The following is a 16,286-nucleotide window of genomic DNA, read 5'->3' as shown; positions in this document are numbered from 1 at the left end:
TTGAGGGTGAGTGCTCTGATGAATGACGCCTTGAGGAGTGATGATACGAGTGTCTCGACGCTGACTTTGTCACCAACACCACAGAGCCTTTTCCAGACCTCACTGGTTCAGGCCTCGATGTCAAGCGTATGACCTGCTTCGATGGAGCTTCTCTCAACGAACGAGATAGTCTTCTCGACGCCGGCCTTCTAGCTGACAGAGGGTCTGGCCTCGACGTCAGCTGATTCAAAGGCAGCGACATAGTATCTCTATTTTTCGACGCCGATTGTCGCTGTGTTTACGGCAAAATGCCTTTGTTCCCTGACGCCAATCGTCGTTGAGCAGACGATGGTGGAGGGCTTCTAATCCTCGACGCCGATCGTCGCCGGGTTGACAACAGCGGAGGGAGGGCTTTGAGTCCTCTACGCCGATCGTCGTCGGGTTGACAACGGCAGAGGGCTTCTGTTCCTCTTTTTTTTTTTTTTTTTTAAATATATTTTTATTACAGAGTTATAAACCACAGGATACAATTAATCAGCCAGTTCACTCGTGATATCCCCCCGTCCAATAAGAAATCTCAGTCGTACACAGCCATTCAGCCCGCATCCCGGAGGCCGGGCGGCATATTACTTCGTTCAATAGGAAAACATCACGGTGCACGTCCCATAGGGACCATGGTTGAAATATCGTTTTGCGTATCTGCTTTTACCCCCCCACCCACAACAACACTCCCGTCAGCCATCCCAGTGATAATCAGTGGTACCGCCCTTGTCGGGACCTGCCCTAGGTGCTATGGGTTGTCACACCTGGCCGCTCTCCCCAGCCATTCCACACTCCACACAGTACCCACCGTCCTAGTAGATCCAAGGTGCCCTAACGAGCAACCATCTAATGGCTTCCGGCCCCCCCCAAACTCCTGTTAACCAGCCCCCCTAAAGCCCCCCCTCCCCTGGCAGCTGCTAAGGTGTGTGCCTCGTCCTGTCGAATTGGATGGATCCACTACAGCGCGTGGTATAATACTTCTGTGTTCGCCCCGCGGTGTCCATCGGCTTAGTTCTCACCATCCTCATCCTCTACCAAAGAATCACGCAAAGCCTGTACCACTAACTCCCATGCACGCGCCGCATCCAATGCCTTCTTATTCCCCATCTTGACAGCCTGCTTCATCCGGAGCACACTGTCGCAGTCAGACCAACGCAGCAGTTCATTCTTCCATCTACGCAGTGAGGGTCCCCCCCTGGACTTCCAATGCCACAATATTTCCCTCTGCGCCAATATCAGACCCAGGTCTATGAATTTGCTTGTCACCTTGGTGTGTTTAGTATGCGGGAACCAGAGCAGCAGGCACGCCGCCATATCGAATTCCACCTCCCTGTCAGTCACTTCATTCAGGAGTTCCCCTACCTCCGCCCAATAGGTCCCCAGGTGTGAGCACCCCCAAAACAAATGGTCCTTGTCCGCTCCCAGAGACGAACACCGTGGGCATCGGGCATCCGGCACCTGAAAGTACCGCTGTAATTTCTCAGGAGTTAAGTAAGCCCTATGAAGCACATAGAAATGTACCTGCTGAAAGCGCGCATTTCTCGTGCCCTTCCACGTGCGCCGCAGGATGTGGCCCCACGCCGTATCCGGTATGGGTCGGCCTACGCTCACCTCCCATTTAGCCTTGAGCCCTTGGAGTGGTTCCAGTCCCTCATTCAGCATCCTATTATGGAGGCACGTCACAGCTTTGAACGTACCAGCCGCCATCACCACATATTGACACGCCATAGTCGTTGTGGGTTCCATGAGCCCCCCTTTCCAGTGCTTCTGCATGGCAGCCACCACCGCCGCGTGTAATAGGAAACCCCCATCAGGCAGCCCGAACTGGTCCCGGAGCACTTCGAACGGCGCCAGAGCCCCGTCTATGTACAAGTCGCCCACTACCTGCAGTCCCGCCTCTTCCCAATCCAGCAACGGGGACCAATCTCCCCCGTGCGGCAAAGCCGTCAGCATTCCGATCGGAATCTCCGGTGCATAAGGCCGCGATGCCCTCGCTCTCCGAAGGCTCCTCTGCCAGCACAGCCGGAGCGTCCGCTCTTCCATGGTGAGGGCCCGTAACTGGAGCCTCTGTTGCATGATGATGTAGGACAGCACGTGGCGTTGTATCCCCCGATCCCGGTCCTCCTCTGGACCCCGAAACACCCTAGCTACGTTCTGTGTAAGGACCTGCAACTGCGCCGCCAGATAATACAGCTCGAAGTCGGGCACAGCCATGCCCCCTTCTAGCTTGGGGCGAAGTAGCGTGCTCAGGGCCACTCTACGGCGGCCATGGCCCCACAGGAAGCCAATTATCATTGACCGCAGGTCTCTAAATACCCCCTGGGGAATCCAGACAGGCAGCGTTCGGAAATAATAGAGGAAGCGGGGGAGCGCCACCATTTTCAACAGTGCAATCCTACCCAGAACCGTCAGCGGGAGGGTCGACCAGAAAGACAAGCTGCCCCGCAGTGCCCGGACACAGCGACCAATGTTGCCCTCCAATAGGTCCGCAGTCGCGTGGTAGATGCGAACACCCAAATAGGTGATGCAAGAGGGCTCCCATACCACCCCCAAATCGCTGCCAGGGACTGGCGAGCCCGCTCGCAGCGGGAACACACAAGTCTTCGCCCAATTGACCTTAAGGCCCGACAGCCGGCCAAACTCAGACAACAGATCCATCGCTCCGACCAACGCCCCCGAGGTGTCAGCCAGGTACAGGAGCAAGTCATCCGCATATAGCGATATATAATGCCACTGCCCGCCGCTGACTATCCCCTCGTACCTGTCACCTGACCTCGCATGGACCGCCAAGGGTTCCATCGCCAGAGCAAACAATAGGGGGGAGAGAGAACATCCCTGTCGTGTGCCCCTGCCCACCGGGTATGCCGCAGACACCAGGCCGCCCAAACGCACTCTCGCCGTTGCCGAGGTATATAAGACCCTCGTCCACCTTCGGAACCCCTCGCCCATGCCAAACCTCTCTAACACTCCATCCAGGAAAGACCATTCCAAACTATCAAAGGCCTTCTCGATGTCCACAGACAGGACCGCCGGAGCTCCCTCCCCGTCCAAGATGGCGTCCATTATTCCCACCAGGCGGCGGATATTCAGCGCCGTGCTCCTCGTGGGTATAAACCCGGCCTGGTCTTTGTGTACCAGGCCCGTCATATGTGGGGCCAGCCTGGTGGCTAGGATTCGGCTCAAGATCTTATAATCTACCGTCAGCATGGATAGCGGGCGATAAGACCTCACATCCGCGGCATCCCGGCCAGGCTTTAGGAGCGGTACAATCAAGGCCTCCCGCATGGACCCAGGCAATGCCCCCGCCTCGAAAGCTTCCGTATATACAACCAGCAGCCTGGGAGCCAAGCTGTCCACATACTGTTGATAAAATTCAATCGGCAGTCCGTCCACCCCGGGCGTCTTGTTGCGGGCCATATGTTTGATGGCCACCCGTATTTCCGTGAGCGTGATCGGGCTACCCAGCTCCTTCGCGTCCTCCTCGTCCAGGACCGGAAGCTGCCTCTCCCCCAGGTATTCCGCGATGTCCTGAACCCCCACTCTCAGCTGACTCTGGTATAACTCCTCATAATACCCCCTAAAACGTTCCAATACCGCAGCCTGGGAGTACACCATTTCTCCCTGCGCATTATTAATGCTGAGGATCGGGCAGCCCCTAAGTTCCGGGTTAGCTAGTCTGGCCAAGAGGGTACCCACCTTGTCCCTTTCTGCGTGTGCCCTGAGGATATACTGCCTGTAGTCATAACACCTTAAACGTTCCGTCTCGGTGGCAACCACTTCCTTCGCTTCCAATAACTGGGCCTGTAAATCTGGTCTAGCCGGCCTGCGGCGCTCCAAGTCCCTCAAAGTTTCTTCCGCTTTCATTAGGTCGTTCAATACAGTCGTGCGAGCATTCGAGAACCTACCCAAGCACACCCCTCTCACCACCACTTTCATTGCATCCCATTCAGTGGACCTACTCGTAGCCATGCCCTCATTCGCTCCGAAAAAGCTATCAATGCCCTGCCGAACCGCGTTGCTGAACACAGAATCCTCAAGCGTCTCCGGCCGAAGCCGCCATGTTGGTATCACTGAGCGCTCTCTCTGCCACTGAATGTGTACTAATAGGGGGTTATGATCGGAGATAGTCCTAGCCAGGTACTCCGCATGGGAAATCAATGGGGCTAGGGATCCACCGCAGAGCACCGAATCAATCCTGACATGCAGATCATGGAGAGCAGAATAAAAGGAATAATCCCTGGCTCCCCTGTGCCGCTCCCTCCAGACATCCAGCAACCCCCATTGTTCCTGCCAGTCCTTCCTGTGCGCGGCCAGCCTGCGCACCGGGGAGTCCACCAGGGGGGGATGGGACCTATCCAGAGCTACATCCGTGATCGAGTTGAAGTCCCCCCCCAACACTATCGGACCCGCCAGGAAAGAGGCCAAGGACCCCGAGAGGCTATCAAAGTATCGAGCTTGGTCAGTGTTTGGTGCATAGACACAGCAGAAAACCATATCCCGTCCATATAACCTCCCCTCCACCGCCACAAACCGGCCATCCGGATCCACTACTTGATTCAGCACTTGAAAGGGTATCCCCGCCCTCACCCAGAACAACACCCCCCTGGCATACGCTGAGTAAGTGGTGCCAAACACCTGGCCCCGCCATCTTTTCTGCAAGGCAGCGCACTCTTTTTTGGTGAGATGAGTCTCTTGGAGCATAGCAATCTGAACCCCCCTGCGTACTAGATATGCATGCACTTTGTGCCGTTTCACCATAGTCCGCAGCCCCCGGACATTCCACGTCAGGCACTTCAAATTAGGTAATGTCCCCATTCCAACTTCGCACAGTCCGATTCAAATAACGAAGGTTCATAGCCCCCCCAATGCAGTTGCCCCCCCCGAACATTCCCAAAACTGAAAAACTCCCCAAACCCCACTCCCCAGGACAGAGCACACGAACCCAATGGCCGCCCCCATCCAAACCTTGAACCAACTTCTCGCACTCTTACCCTGTGGTCTCCACCACAGTCGGCCTTAAGGGCCCAAGGGGGGTAAGTCACCGCCGACCCCAGCAAGCGGAGCCCGCGCCCCGCGCCTTCATCCCCTCCGAAGCACACAGCTCCCCCTCCCGGCAACCCGCCCTCCAGCAACAGGACACCACCCTACCATGAAGTCTCGATCTAGTCCCAATTCTATCTCAGCCGCAGAAAATACCATCCGATGTCTGTGGGGTCACTATCGGCCCCTTCGAGCTTTCCGCCTCTGAAAGTTCCTCTCCCGTCCTGCTGCCTTCCCCTCCCAAGTCCGTTTCTGCCCGTTCACTGTTCTGTTGCGACCCTGTAATGGCCGCCGTCGCTGCAAGCGCATCCCTCTTCTCCGCCGCCATTTGAGCCTCCCGTTTCTCCCGCTGGCGCCTGTTGCGGGATCTGATGCGTTGTGACTGCCTCACCCGGGGCTGCTTGGGTTGGTCTCGCCTACTTTTATGCGATCTGTCCGTCCCCGCTCTATATGCCACTTGGGCAATGTCATGGTGCAATGCTTCCTTAGTGGAGGTGATCGCATCAAGTATGGCATCCAAACGCCGGTTCAGCCGCTGTTCTTGGTCAAGCTCCGGGGAGGGACTCTCGCTCAGCCGAGTAGGTGTCGCCGAGTCCCCCTCGCGACTCCCGGGCATCGGCCCTCCGGTCGCCGCCATGCCAAGGTGCTGCGTCACAGGTCCGGTCTTGCGTGGACGCCCGTGGTTCCGTGCCAGTCACCGGGCACCGGGCAGTGCAATGTCCCCACCGACTTTCTCAGGAGCAATGGCCAGGTAGACGAGCTCCGTTCCGTCACCCCCCTCCGAAGCCTGAGGGGGGAAGGATGAGTCTTAGGGCGGCGGCCAACGAAGGTCCCCAAGCTCCTGGGCGAATCAGGTCAGCGTCCCCTGGTCTCAGGACACAGCACCGCCGATCCTAGTGCCTCGGGCAGCCGAGTGCAGGAGCTCTTGCCACTCGGCGACAACTTGGCTCAGGGCTGAAGTTCGGGGCCGTCCGACCTCCTCGCCGCCATTTTCTTCGCACCCTCGGCAACACCTCGGCCGCCTCTTCTCTCGATCTTCTCGGGGCCAGCAGTCCCCCAGCGACCCTCCAATTGTGCCCAGCTGTCCCCTCACACTTCAGAGGGCAGGAACGTCGTCTTCGGGTCGCCTAGGGTCCCGAAAACAGGAGAATTAACGGGATTCCGCGCGGAGCTGCGAGCTCACGCCGCCATCCCGATCGGCGTCCAAGCCACGCCCCAGGGCTTCTGTTCCTCGACGTTGATAGTCGCCGGGTTGACAACGGCGGAGGATCACGATTCTTCGTTGCCAAGTTGACGACAGCGAAGGATGTGACGCACCTGAATTTCTCGACCGGTGTTCTTTCGCCGTTGATGGTCTTCTCGTCGATGTATGTCCTGCCGGTGGGAGTTTTTTCAGCGCCAAGCCCAATGCTGAAGGAGAGCGGAGTGGGATCTTACTTCTGGAAGAAGATCTGCCCCTTTTAGAGCTCTTTCTCACGGGAGACCTGCCTCTGGAAGATGTTCTATCTCTTTCAGCCTGTCTATAGAGACAAATTCTTTCTCGTCCTTTAATGTTCTTTTAGACAGACTGGCAATGCTGGCAAGTCTTGGGGGCATGATCTTTAGGAAGACAAAGTATACAGACTGAGTGAGAGTCTGATTTTACATTTTTTCCAAAAGAAGGGCAAGAGTCAAAAAGAGATGGTATTTCTGAGGTGAAAAAATGCCAAATTCTGTCAAAAAAAGACAGCACCTTACTTCTAAAGTTGAAAGACGTCGAAGTAAGTAGAGATTTTTCAAAAAAATTTGAGATTTCTGACAAAAAGTCAGAAAAAAGCAGAGCAGTGTAACCAGGGTCCTGAGTGAAGGAGCTGGAAAGAACAACTGACCTGTCACCCCTGAGCCATGATGGGAAGCTAGGGTAGTGAGTACCTTAATGGCACTGTGCCAGTTTATTTCTATGTTGCTATGGGTTATCTTTTCAACTTTTCTATGCTATGTTTCTACAATGCAGTCTGTGAGCTGTCAATGCTTTCAATCAAAAATGTTTAACTTTATTTGGTTTTTCACAACCTTAAAGTATACATAAAAGTAACAAATAGTTTAAAAGCAAGATAAAATTACTGGATTGGCTAAGAATTTACAGTTTATAAAACACAATCGCTTTCCGGATTCAAAATCTGATCTGTCCCGGGTTTTGGTATCAAAGTCTCTACAAGAGTCATAAGTTTTACTCCACGGCATATTAAAACAATCGAAGATGCACCCAACCAACCTGTGACAGCCTGCCTACAGGTGCGGAATCCTAAAGCATTTAGAGTGGATTTCAGCAAAATTCTTCTTTCGACTTTTACGGTCTCACAGGTGCACAGTAGATGACATAAACTTTCTGTTCGGTACCCTCAGAGGCGGCATGTCATTTCTTGATGTTTTACTTTCCAGGAAGGAATTAGGTCCATGGAGCAGTGATCGCCCAGTCTATATGCCATGAATTTCTTTTTTAACTGTAGTCTGAAGTGAGCTTCTAAATAAAGTTGTGGTTTTAGTCTTTTATAAGAATTAATTACTGTCCAGGCGTGACGGCGGTTGGCCAAGGTTCTTTTATCCTCTACCAGAGATAGAGACTTTGCATTTAATTTACAAATTTTGTTGAAAGATCTTCGTTCCAACTGGCTGTTCCAAATTTCTTCGATGTTTAAAACTTCGATAGCAGTTCTCAGGTAAGAGCCCCAGGTGTTTGGTTCGTTTTCATTGTATTGTTTCTTGATCTCCAGCCAACATAGGTTGTTTAGTGTACCTATTTCAGACTCTCTGAGTTTCCAGCACCATTTTGCGAAGATAGCTTTCCGCTGGTAAAGTTGATTTTGTAGGCCGAATTCCAGGCGTATTTGTGCTGGGGATGCTCCTTTAAAAAGATTAAACACAGATTTATATATTCTTATCTGTAGTTTATTTAGGATGTTGGTTTCTTTCCTGTGCCATATTTCTAATCCATAGGACAAGGTAGGTAACACTTGGGCTGCCATTACGTGACCATACGAGGGGCATTGTAGTTTCTTTTGGAGCAGTTTATAAGCAAAGGTGAGTGATTGTGCTTTGGATATAATATCCCCACTTTGATCCACCATGGACATATTTCTGCACAGTTTAATGCCCAAGTATTTATATGTGGCTATCTCCTCGATTTGGGTATTCTTAGCGTACCATTTAAAAGATCCTCGGGTTGGGCCTGCTAGTCTCACGACCTTTGTTTTTTATTGTTAAGTTCCAGACCTACTAGGTCGAAGTACTCTATTAGCTTATTTATAACCCTTTGCAGGCCTATCGGTGTATGACTTAATACCACTATGTCATCTGCATATTGCAGGAACTGGATTGTTTCGTTTCCCAATTTTGGTGGATGACGTTTACCTGTTGGAGGTGGCTATTTAAGTCGGCTAAGTATACATTAAAAAGACTTGGGGAGAGTACACAGCCTTGTTTTAATCCATTTCTTATGTGTATTTTTGATGATAATATTCTTCCATCCCCAAGTTTTACTTTAGCCCATGTTCTACTATATAAGGCCTTTATTATATCTATAAGATTCTGAGGGAGTCCCCAATCTTCTAACTTTTTCCATAAACGATCTCTTGGTACTCTATCGAACGCTGATTTTAGGTCGACGTAGCATGCCAGTAATCCTGTCTTATTTTTTGCAGCTCTTTCAATTAAAAGTGCCAAAACGGTAAGATTTGTAGTGCAACCCATGCCTTCCCTAAAACCGGTTTGGAACTTCGGGACTATTTTGCTTTTATTTATCCACTCTTGTAGGTGCCGTAATATACAGGATGAGAAAAGTTTTGCCTCTACATCAATGAGGGCTATGAGCCTGAAGTTCCCAGGTTCCGTTCTACTCCCGTTTTTGTAGATAGGCTGGAAGATATTACCGTACCAGGATCCTGGTATCTTTTTGTCAGTGAAGATTTTATTGAAGAATGGAGTAAGGTAATTTGCCCAGAAGTCGGGATCTTTTTTAAATATGGCATTTGGTAGCCCATTGGGGCCAGCTGCTCCTTCGGCTTTTAGTTTTTTTATCAACAGGGATGTTTGTTTCACTGTTGTTAATGGTGTTTCTGTTTCCCATTTGTCCGATATGTGGGACGGTTCTATCTTTCCTGGTACTAGGCCCTTGTTTAATTCATTCCTTGCTTCTGTAATCCGGATGTCAGGCGTGGGTGTATTATATAGCGTGTCTATGTATTGTAACCACCATGTTTCACTTATTCCTATGTTTCGCTGCGTGCCAGTTCCTTTTGATAAGTTATTGATTAAGCTCCAGAATTCACTGCTGTTTGGTAGTTTGCTTGTCCTGAGCAAATTTACCCATACATTCCCGTTATGTATCCTTTTTGCCTTTCCACATGCGTCTTTATATTCTTTTCATAGTTTCACTATCCCGCTATTCATTGAGCTTTTTTCCTGCTTATTTATGGTAGCCATTTGCTTTAGTTTTTTTGCAATTTCCCTTTTTTTATCTCGTAGCTTTGAGGTATACCATGGATGTTTATAGGCATCATATATAGATTTTACTATCGGTTTAGCAGGGAATTTTTCTAGCAATTTCATATGTAAGTTCTCCCATTTTTTTGCTAGATCGTTATGAGCCAGGGTCTCAATGGTTTCTGCGTTTGTATACACGAATTCCATTATTTCGTTTGTTATGTTACCTCTCCATTTAAGTTTCCTAAGATTGTTATCTTCTGGGATTGTGGCTAGAGACACAATACTCTCTTTATGTTGTATGTTTAAACTCAGTATTGTTTCTTGCGGGAAGTGATCGCTTTCTGGGCGAGGGATGATGCAAAAATGAATGATCTGCTGTGAGAGCTCTTTGCAGATTAGCGTGAAATCTATTGTGGATTTTTTGTTTCCACTTGAGTATGCTGTCTTTGCGGGTTGGTCACCCTTTATATTCCCATTTAGCACCAGAAGTCCCAATGAGTCCAGTTCGTTCCTTATTTTTTGGAAATTGCTTTTATTATCTTTGACACTGATCAGGTTACTGTTGAAATCACCAGTAATCAGCATCCTGTAGGATTGGTGGGTTATTTGTAATGTTTGTATTAAGTTTATTAGTTCCAACAGTTTTTTTAGTCTTTGTAGACTTCTCTGGGTGGATGTAGACATTTAGGATCAATAGTTTCCACCTGCAGTGTTTTGTAAGTTGTTTATTTTCTAACTTTATGATTTGTATCCAGTTTTCCCCTGAATCCATTATCTCAGACTTCCAAGTGAAGTTGTTAGTTATGTAGGTAGACAAACCCCCCCTTGGGTGCCCATATTTTGCTATTTTTTCGGCCATTACATGATGTTCTTCATAACCTGCAATTTGTCTCGGGGTAACATTCCATGTTTCTTGCAGGAATATTATATTGAATGTTCCCAGGAAGGCAATTGTGTCTTGGTCGTGTTCCATGTCTTTGAAACCGTGTACGTTCCAGGAGCAGATACTTATTTTCCTTTCAGTTTTCTTGTTTTCATCGATGTTTCTTAATTGCTCTATGCGGCGTGAGCTGTTTCCATCAGGAGCAATGGGAATTCAAAGCTTGTGAAATCCATGACCAATCCTGGTCGTGTTCTGCTCGTAGTTTAGGTTGTCTTGTTGTTATCTTACTGGACTCGGGTTCCCTCCTTATTTGTTGGGTGATTGATTCATTTCTTGCTCCTCTTAAAATGGAAGATGTTTTCCCTTTTCTGTGTATTTCTGGTGGGGCCACTCTGTTTAGAAGTGGGCATGGATATTTTATAGGAATCGGATAGACTAGTATTATGCCCCATACTGCAAAATCTGCTCGAGTTGAAAAGATGAGGTCAGTTATCTCCTTTGATACCCAGGTTGTGCTGCTCGTTTCACATTCTGTGTCCTTGTTCGTTGGGACGAACTCTACTGATATTAGGTAATTTGAGGTTATTTCTCTTAATTTTGGGATCTCACGAAATAGCCTCAATAAATTCCCCCGGTTCAGCGTGTCCATTGTTCCTTTTGTCTGATATTCCGGTCTGAATAGTAATATGCGTCCTGTCACTGTGTCAACCATTTGGGTGTTCTGAATCTGAGTGAGATTACTTCTGTCCTTTCTTAGGACTGGGGGCATCTCTTGCCCTAGGTGTTCAACAGTAAGTGCTCCAAAAGGGCTTTCCCTTAATGATGTCTGCGCTTCTTTGCGGTGTGTAGTTGATAGTTCGATTGATCTATAAGTCGTATTCGGCCTCTCTAAAATCGTTTGTGATACTTCAGAGGCGGGATTATGTGTCACTCCAATATTTCCAAACGTGATTATTAATTGGGAATTCCTCCTCATTCGGTGTTCTGGTTGTGCCTCGTGATCATTATCTTTTTTGACTTGGATTAATTGATTTCCTTCGCGTTCCCCAATGGTCAATTTTAAGTTATCTTGCGTTTTAGACTCCAATGGGCCTTCTAGTATTTGCACTTTTTCCTGTATAATTTGCTGTATATTTCCTAAACCTCCTTGAATTTGTGCTGATTCATCCATTATTCTTTTTGTTTTATTTGTTTGTTTTATTCCTGTACTGACTTTGTTTTTTGAGTTCTGTTGCGTATTTTCCGTTGTCATTGTGTGTCTGAGATTTTTCTGTGGCTCAGAAATTTCTTCTGTGATTACCTCCTGGTTTTGGATTCAGTTGTGTCATTTTTTTCTGTTTGACTTAATGGACTCTTGTTCCTCTTTAAAGAGAATATGGGATAGTTTAAACTTTCCTGTTTGGATTTAGCAACATTCTTCCTTGCTTTCCGGGCTCGTTTCCGTTGTCTTTTTGTTTGTATTTCGATTACGGCTAATGATGCATGTGTTTTCCTTTCATCTTGTCCTCTATTGTTTACTTCGCTTTCTTCATCCAGGTTTATGACCATTTCTTTCTCAATGATTGAGCTTTTTTCATTTTGGTTTTCGATTGTTAGACCTTCACCCCTCAAGTATTTATTGGAGACTAGAACCTTTCACAAGTAGTATTTCTGACAAAATTGTTGGTAAAGAAGCCAGTTTATCTATTATCTTCTATATGCTTTCAATCCTTTTTGCAGGATTGCACTAAGTGCTAAGCATTAAAACAGTTTTCAAACACACTTTGCTGTTTGATTTGCCGTTTTTAGGTCTCGCCTTTGCAGCGCAAATGACCTTTTGCCGTCGCTTTGGCTTTTCATCCAAGCACGTGCACGCGTTCCATTGCCTTCAATGGCAATGCGTGCACGTCAGAAGATTCACTCGTGGGAGCGCGCAGCCCATCTGGTCGCAATTATCGCTCCCGCAAGTGAATCGCGCCCGCCCAGTTCCACGCGAGGCGCTCGTGTTTGTTGCTTGGTTTTTTTTTCATTTTGCGGCTGTGCTGCGTTACTTTTACGTCTGCGCGGCCAATGCTTGTTGTTTAGTTCCTCGGGGTAAACTTTTACTCACTTATGTGACACCCTCCTTCGCCGCGCAGTTTCATGGGAGTGGCGTGTTCAGATTCTACTTCGTGCTTCTTCAGACTCTGCCAGAGAAGCATAGAGCTGTTAAGGGATCAGACGCACCTCAACATATCTCACCATCGGACAATGTGACAGGAAGGAGGCCCAGAGTGACCGAAAAAACACGTCTGTGGCCGTCCAGGAGCTGCTGCGGGACCCGAGGGTTCCCGGTATGAAGAGCACCTGCAGGAGCCTGGGAGTCCGCCCGAGAAGCCCCCAGAGCCAGGCCTGCACTGCTGTAAGTACACTGGGCCCCGCCTACGGACTCTACCCCCTCACTGTGCCCGCCTCGGGAAGGGATGGGGTGGCTGTTGTTTCTCCTATAAGCGGTGCTTCAAAGGGGCAGGTGCTGTCCGGTACCTGCACTTCTTTAATTTTAAAAGGAAAGTCTCTGTACTGCTCAGGACTTGTGCAATTCAAGTAATGGGAGAAAACCGGGACTTCTCGGCGGCGAACAGGTACTCTAAAGATCAGTACCTGCACCTTTATATTTCCATTTAAAGGGCTTCGAGAGATGTTGGTGCGTGCCCTGGGCTTTGGCGGGTGGAGTGGCACAGAGCCGTGAGTAGATAGAGGTGGGCGAGACAACAAATTACCTTAGAGCCCATGCAGGAGCCAAGTCCTGGAGTCTGATACCTGTTACATAAATCATACAACAAACCACTTAAACTGTGATAGACACTTCAAAGTTCAAGCAAGTGCATTTCTTTAACACATGAAAGCTTTGACATTAATAGTGAACAATATAGCACTGCACTAAGAAGTACCTATTAAAAGTTATATATCACAAGCAACTGATAGTTCTCATACTCAAAAGTACTTTTCATATGCGATAATGAAGAAAAGAGTTTTGATAAAATATTTGCCTAAGATCACACTCAAATTAAGCAGGGACGCTGCGATTTATCCAGGTTTCAGTCTGTACGAATCAGCCAGTAAATTAAATAAGTATCTTTTTGGCTTCCTTTATGTTAAGGCTTCGCTTGTACCTCTTAAAGCATTTTTCTGCAGTTATTAATATAAAACACAACTCGACCTGGAGCACTTTATATCAATACCAGTTAGTTACATTACACATGGTCACATGCATTGTTTAAGGCAAGGGGAGATTAAGTGATTTGCGCACATTCACAGGATGTTCAGCCCAAATTGGGACTTGGATTTGGTTCCCGAGTTCCACAGTAGCAGCTCTGGCGCTAACACCCCATCCTGTTGGAGTAAAAGAGGCAAAAGCCTCAGCTCTTTATGGGCTCGAGGTTCCAACAAGACCGGAGCTAGACTTCAGGCTCGAGCCTGGCTTGACCTTTCAGGGGCAGCAGCGGTGCGTCCATTGGGGCGTAGGGGCGTAGCCCCACAAGCCCCATGGATGCGCTGCTGCAATAAAATAAACTGGTGTGACTGTCACTGTTTGTTTAAAAAGTTTGAGCGAGCGCCGCCGGGAATCACCCGAGTTATCCAGGAGTGGGGAGTGCAGGGGGGGCTGGTCTGGACTGCTGCGCAGCTTGAGTGACAGTCCACGACCACGTGACGCACTCAGCTGCAGCAGCAGACAGCCAGCCAAGGTATATAGCGCGCAAGTGATGTTTAGGGCAGAAACTTGCCTGCGCATGCGCATCAGTGTTCCCCCATAAGGGGGTGCTTGTTTAAGCTGGCCGCAGCCCCCGGCTTCACAAAGGCGACACAGGGCGAGCATTCATGAGCCCCCCTAGGCACCAGGATTGGCCGGTCAACGCAGGGCAATCCATTATTGGATGCCGCGCGTGACGTCAGATCCTGATCCAGCCTCTCTAGTCTCTACCCGCCATTAACGAATGCGAGTATCCTGGCTGAAGGAATTGGGACTGGCCGAGGGAGGAAAACCATGGGTTGTATAACAAAGCTTGGGGAGGGAGAGGAGAGGTGAGTGTATTCTCTATATTTACTAGATAAGCATGCTGTGCTGCTACTGGCCAGCTTAACTCATCCTCAGTACGTCCAGTGCTCCGTGGGCCGCCTCCGGTGCTCTCTCTGGCTGCCGGCTCTGATTTGCGGACTCTGCTGGCGTTGCTCGCCCGAGTAGCTGGGATTCCTGTGGGCTGGCAGGTGGCGCCGCCACGCCCTGCGCTCGATTATCTGGCCTCGCTCCACCTGTTGAACTAACATCCAACTCTGCTGTCCGCGCCCCGGGCCCTGTCACCGCTGCCAGGTTGAGTGCTGCAGGTTGTTGCCCCGGAGACGAGGCCTGTGCACTCGAGGGAAAGGCCGCTGGAGACACGGGGCAACGGCTGGGCTCGCCTCTGTGTGCAAGGCGGCTTCAGCCTTGGCACTCCCGGCCATGTCGTCCTCCGGGACGCCAGGGCACATGTGGCTGGTATCTGAAGACACCTCACGCTGGGTGTCATCATAGCAGCTAATGAGTGGATTTCTGAGTTGGGTGATGTCACTTGAACCGATGTTTGCATCTGAGTGCCCCCTTTCGGTCTTGTCATGGGAAGGGATGCTTGGGGCCACAGGTCCGTTTTGCTGTGTGTCGTCATGGTGCCCAGTGCTTGGACTCGGAAGTTCTTGTTGTATGTCGTCGTAGCAGCCAGTGCTTGCATGTGGGTGAACTTCTGTGTGTGTGTCGTCAAGGGACGCTGTACTTGATTCTTGGGGTGTCTCTTGTGTGCTGTCGTAGGTAGCAGCCAAAGCTTGCATCCGGGTGCCCCTCTTGTTTGGTGCCATCCCGATGCTCGTGTGTAGCACGTGGGGATCCCTCTCGATGGGTATAATCTTGGGATGTGTTGTTAGGGTTTTGGTTCCCCTCCCCAGCATCACAGGAGTTGTCAGGGTCTCCAGCATGTTCTCCATGGCATAGGGCCCCCTCTCATCCACAGATGGCCCCAGGTAGGGTCTCTTCCTGGCCTCCAGGGCTTAGAGTCTTGGACAGGGTACCACTGGGCTCACTTTCTGCCCCTATCTGTTCAGGGGGCATACTCTCAACAAAGGTTTCCTTCTTGGGGCAGTGGCTGGCATTGCCTGCTGAGGGCATCTCGCCAGAACATATTTCTTGTGTTAGGTGCGTGTCCATGCTAGCAGCGTCAGAGTGAGACGTCTGCGCAGTCAACAAGGCCATTGGTGAGTCAACGGGGTGACAGGTGGCTCAGACAGGCAGGCCCTAGGGGCCACAGGCACTTGGAAGGTACTGGCAGGTGACAGTTGTCTAAGGCAGGAAGAAGGGGCACCTGGCGCAACAAATGGGTGGGCGCAACAAATGGGTGACAGGCGAGCAACAGGCAACTCAGGCAGGTGGCAGAGTCAGGTGGGAAGTGACTCCGATGGATAACCGGTAAGCCACTGTAGTTGTGTTATGTGCATGGAAAGAACGTTTGATTACATCTCCACGTGTCTGACGTCAACAAGTTGTAGTATAGTTTTCTCTCGTTGTGTTGCTTTATGCTGAGGACGAAACTGCAAATATAAATCTGGGACTAAATGAACTTCGCATGTGTTAAGTGGGATAACCTGAAATTTCATACACCCAGGCATTCTTTAACGACTGGCCATTGGCCACCATTTCCCCCTCCTTCTTACTTATGGTCCTGTGTTGTGCCTGCTCATGTGAAGGACAATTTTTACTTCAATGATCAATGTCCGGATCGAGATGTGTATCCAGTGTTGTCTAGTATGTTTTGCGGAGCTATCGAAAATATCTGGTGGGCTTTGCGCAGGCACTGATCCTGTGCCATGTGAGGGCATATGAGGGTTTGATTGAATT

At 49.6% G+C, this 16,286-nt stretch overlaps 1 pseudogene; it reads right to left on the bottom strand.

Moving 5' to 3' along the window:
- Positions 1-14,504: 14,504 nt before the first annotated feature.
- LOC147733148 (uncharacterized) lies at positions 14,505-15,644 on the bottom strand (annotated as a pseudogene).
- Between the last annotated feature and the right edge of the window lie 642 nt (positions 15,645-16,286).

This window comes from Lissotriton vulgaris, chromosome 2_1 (genome assembly GCF_964263255.1).
Source record: "Lissotriton vulgaris chromosome 2_1, aLisVul1.2, whole genome shotgun sequence".
In the NCBI taxonomy this organism is placed as follows: Eukaryota; Metazoa; Chordata; class Amphibia; order Caudata; family Salamandridae; genus Lissotriton; species Lissotriton vulgaris.
Note: the sequence above shows the minus strand (reverse complement) of the source record. Positions and strands in the feature narration are given on the sequence as shown.